At 31.5% G+C, this 5,000-nt stretch overlaps 1 protein-coding gene and 1 long non-coding RNA gene across 4 annotated transcripts in view; both read right to left on the bottom strand.

The window, feature by feature from the left end:
• LOC127068512 (beta-1-syntrophin) overlaps positions 1 to 5,000 on the bottom strand; it is a 543,308-nt gene that overhangs the window by 281,468 nt on the left and 256,840 nt on the right. The window lies entirely within an intron of this gene.
• On the bottom strand, positions 812 to 3,119 carry LOC127068523 (uncharacterized). Its single transcript, XR_007782963.1, has 2 exons — positions 2,816 to 3,119; positions 812 to 1,668 (listed from the first exon to the last, which is right to left on the bottom strand). It is a non-coding gene; the product is annotated as an uncharacterized LOC127068523 (long non-coding RNA).

Below are 5,000 nucleotides of genomic sequence, written 5' to 3'. Positions count from 1 at the left end.
GAAATCAGAACAAAGCCGAAACGTTTTTCGAATGTAACCACACCTTTTCCTTTCCTTTTTCTTTCTCGTTTCCACCCCTTTCTCTTTTTTTTTCCACCTCCTCTCGCTACCGTCCTTTTCGTTATTTTCTTTTTCTTTTTTTTTTAACCAACGATTTGGGAATACTACTAACAACGACGATAAAAAACAAAAAAAAGAGAGAGAGAGAGAGAGAGAGAAAGAAATCAAAAAGAAAAGAGAAGAAAGAGTGGAAGGAGGAGAAGAAATGAGAAAGAAGAGAAAAAAAAGAAAAGAAAGAAAGAAAGAAAGAAAGAAAGAGAAAGAAGATACCTAGAGAGTGTTTAAGGTCTTTTATTTTCAGCGCGACGTCCGCGGTTAGAAAACAAAAGGGGTGGGTTGTTAGATCAAAGACCGAAGGGGTTCCATTCACCGACGTTCTCTATCTCTATGTCTATCTCTCTCTCACTCTCTCACTCTTTCTATACCTTTCAAGTCCCATCTCTCTCTCTCTTTCTCTCTCTCGTTCGTTCGTTCGTATCGTTTTACTACCCTTTCTTTAGTCTCCTCTCTCTCTCTCTTTCTCTTTTTCTCTCTTTTTCGTGTCCTTTCACTATCACTCTATCTCTCTCTCTCTTTCTTTCGAACACACTCCGTGTACCTTGGTATTTCGGCTGGAAAAACGGAGTTTTTCCGAGTGAAAGAAAACGAGTTAGGTGGTTAGAGAGAGAGAGAGAGAGAAAGAGAAAGAGAGATACTGTGCTTCTTTGTCAAAGCAGCTTCGATGAAATCTAGTAGCTTTTAGCAACACCGACCTTACCTTCTTCTTCTTCTTCTTCTTCTTTTCCTTCTCATTTCAACGAGCAACTTATTTTGTTTGTTTGTTTGTTTGTTTGTTTGTTTGTTTGTTTGCCTTTTATTTCTTTCATTCTTTCATTCTTTCTCTTTTTCTTTTCTTTTCTGTTCTTCTCTTTCGAGTATCTTTTACGTCTACTTTGGTATTATCAATTAGTTAATAGTTTATTATTTTTCTAAGCACTTCCTTCCTTCCTTCCTTCCTTTCTTCATTTCTTCATTTCTCTTTTTCTTTCTTTCCTTCTTTCTTTCTTTATCTCTTTCTCTCTTTCTTTCTTCTTTTAGTTGAAAAGTAGAGTAAAGTATGTTCACTAATTAATGCTCGCATCTCGAGGATCGTTAACCTTTTAACGATGAATTTTATCGTACTTATTGAAACTTCTCTCTCTCTCTCTCTCTCTCTCTCTGTTTTTTTTTCTTATTTTGTTTTAATAATATCGAGCTTCAGCTGTATCCGCTCCGAAAGTTCGTACTCCAGAAAGAAAAAAGAGATAAAGAGAGATAGATAAATAGATATAGTGAGAGAAAGAGTGAGAGAGAAAGATTTGGTTCGATCTTCCATTTCTTTTTATTTCTTTTTTCTTTTTTCTTTCTTCTTCAATACTCATCGACGAGATTTTTCTCTTCTCATTATGTTTCTCTTTATTCTTTCTTTTCTTGTTTTTTTTCTCTCTCTCTTTTTTTTTTCTCGAGCTTGATCATTACCCTACTTCATAGCTTCCCTCTTCCTACTTAGAGTTTTCCTCTATTTATCGTGACTAACGAATCATAAACGAATGAGATCCGATGGAACGTGAAATAGTCCGTGGCTCCAGGCTACGTTCGTTCGGCATTATCAATAATAAGAAAAAAATCAAAACGTGTTACAGTATGTTGGGAAATTTTTAGTTCGATTATATAATCGCAACATTCTTAATCGCTAATTATATTTATTTAATAATAGAATTAGAAGTAAAAAAAGAAAGAAAAGAAAAGAAAAATTATTTTAACGATAACTATAATGTATATATATGTATAAGTTCGAATGATTACGGATAATGATAAAACAGAGTGTAATATTAATTGATAAGAAATACTTTCATTGTTAATAATCGTTGTAAAAATATGCTAGATATATCAAACATTATTGTTATAAGCGAATATACATATAGATTGGAATTATTTTAATGTTCAACATTAATATAAACGAAAATGAAACAAGTGTATTATCGAATTCTTATTTACAAAATATTGAATGATAATCTCTTGACCTTTTAACCTTTGAGCATATTTATTTGTTTACAGTCGTACTTTCGCAATCGCGAAACAGTTCGAATGAACACGTTTTTCATGAACGAATATAAAGCAAAAAAAAATCTTCATTCAAAAAAACGAAATAGTCGATTTTTATTCATGTTAACTTCACGATCTAATTAAAGTCAAGAAATGTGTGTATTTAAAAAAAAAAAAAAAAAAAAAAAAAACTGTAAAACGACTTTTCTAATTTTTTCTTTCTGCATTTCCCCCCTCTCTCTCTCTTTTTTTTAAATCGTTAACACAACTTTTTTCTCATACACATAAAACGCGTATTAACATATGTACGTACGACTATACGTACATACATACGTACATATGTAACATACGTACGTCATTAAAAGGTATTCAAATCTACCACTACCAAGTATCGGTAGGTATATCTAACCAACATTAATATATATACATATATACATATATATATATATTTTTACTCTTTTTATGTGAAATCCAAAGAAAATAGAAATCGTGTGTTCCATTTCTAACTTCAACCGAGCCACCATCAAACCACCCAACCACGTTTCTCAACTAGACGCATTCAAATACTTCGCTCGGTAAATCCACAATTCCTGGAAAAGTCATTTTCCTTTTTCCATGTAGCACACACACACACACACACACACACATTCACATAGAAACTCTCTCTCTCTTTCTCTCTTTCTCCAAGTACCATGATTCTTTGCTTCGAGTGGAGTGCGCACACCGTGTGAATCACGTGGCAAAGGTAACGCGATAATGCCGTCAGGCAGACTGAAGAGAGTGTGGAAAGACCGTGGAATATACACAGTTGGTGGTTTTTAAAGCACAACCGTGTTAGTTCCAAGCTGAAGAAGGGAGTGAGAAAGATATAAAGAGAAACAGAGAACAAGAGAGAGAGAGAGAGAAAGAGAGATTGAGATAAAGAGAGATAAAGAAACGTAGTCAGAAAGAGTCAGAAATGGAGAAAGAGAAAGAGAACGAAAGAGAGAGAGAGAGAGAGATAGAAATAGAATAAAGCTATGGAAAAGTGACAGTAAAAGAGAAAGACAAAGAGATACGATAGTAAGAAAGAGAAAGAAAGAATGAGATAATAAAGCGAGATAGAAAGAAAGAGAGAAAAATTAAGAGAGAAAAATTAAGAGAGAGAGAGAGAGAGAGAGAGAGCAAAATAAAAAAGAATTATGTGTGACGAGGATAACACGAGATTCGCTATATTTCTAGCGAGCTTTTCTTCATTTTCTTCATCTTTTTGTTTACATGAACGAAACCATCCCAGGTTACCTTCAACGAATGGTTTTACAACCGGGACACCCTATTTATTACGAGTTCTTAACGTTAAATGCATTTTACAATTTCAATGAGGACAGAAATTTTCGTTTTACCTCCTTTCATATTTGTGTGCGTGTCGTTTAAACGACTCCGAGTTTGCATCAAATGGGAGTTCGCTTTTTTTTTACTTTTTGTTTCTATTTCTTTCTTTCTTTTTTTTTTTTTTTTTTTTCAAAAAATGTTTTCTCTTCTTCTTCTTTTTTTTTTTTTTTTAATTTTCCTCTTCTTATTCTTTCTTTCTTTCTTTCGTATGCAGCCACTACTGTGGTTACATTTTTCTTTATGAACAATCGTCTCGCGATTATTTCATTCGAATAGAATTATTTCAAATGGGATTTAATTATGCTCCCAATCGTTTTATTTATCGTTTAGTAAAGCGTTATTTTGTTTACTTGATAAAGTAAAGGATTAATTAAATTTAAATGATAAAAATTGATAAAATATCCTTTATATTAATGCGCTTACCGAGAATTTATTTTCTGTTCAAACAGTATATTATTAGTATTCTATTTAAATTGATCAACTACGTTTATAAACTTTGCTGGTATTTAACTGCTGAATATAATCCAATAACGATCGGAATACAAAATCCGTTCGCTGTCTTTCCCTTTTCTTTTATCGTGAAATTTTGTTTATAATGTTTCACTTAATTACGACGTGAAAACGATTTTGCTTTTTCTTTTTCTCTTCAAATTGATTCAAATTACGATTATATTAAATTACAATTAAAACGTAATATTAATCTTCGTCGCGTTAATATTTCCTACTAAAAGTGTCACAATGTGTTTCTTTTTTCTTTCTCTGCGTCTTAGAAAAAAAAAAGAAAAGAAAAAAGAAAATAACGACAACTGAGTACAATAAACAAATAATTCGTCTAATGTTGTCCATTGTTTCGTGCTTCGAATTACGTACTTCATTTTTTCTTTCGTAATCATTCCAAAAAAAAAAAGAAAAAAATAAATAAATAAAAATAAAATATAAAAATATGAGACAGGTACATTAGATAGATAGATACATAGATAGAGAGAAAGAGTGAATAAAAGAAAAAAGAAAAATTAAAATAAACAAATTCTGTGGCTTTACGAAACGTGCCAAACGTAACGCGGAACGCATAAATTTGTGTAAACGAATATTTCGCTATTCGGCTCAAGCGTCCGAGGATAAATTGAATCAACGACGTAGAACGATGAATGGTATAATTAGCAATAAATCATAATTAATACCGCTAATAACGACTATTTATGATTTTACCAAACAAAGGCTCGTTCGTAGTTCAGTGCTGACGTCAATTGCGATAAAGGGCTCGACGTAGTATATGCTGACTCGAAATTTGATCGTTTATGGAGCTTTTCAAAGACATTTTTCATTTTCCAAACTAATGACGAGAACTTGATGTAACATTAATTTATAATATATATATATATTATAGTTAAAAAATTATAGTTAAATATATATGTTATACAACATTATAATTAAAAATAGAATTAAAAAAAAAAATTAATTCATTAGAATTATTCAAATTAAAATTGAAACGTTTTGATCAATTT

This window comes from Vespula vulgaris, chromosome 13 (assembly GCF_905475345.1).
Source record: "Vespula vulgaris chromosome 13, iyVesVulg1.1, whole genome shotgun sequence".
Lineage (NCBI taxonomy): Eukaryota > Metazoa > Arthropoda > Insecta > Hymenoptera > Vespidae > Vespula > Vespula vulgaris.
The sequence above is the reverse complement of the archived record's forward strand: the minus strand, read 5'-3'. Positions and strand labels throughout refer to the sequence as shown.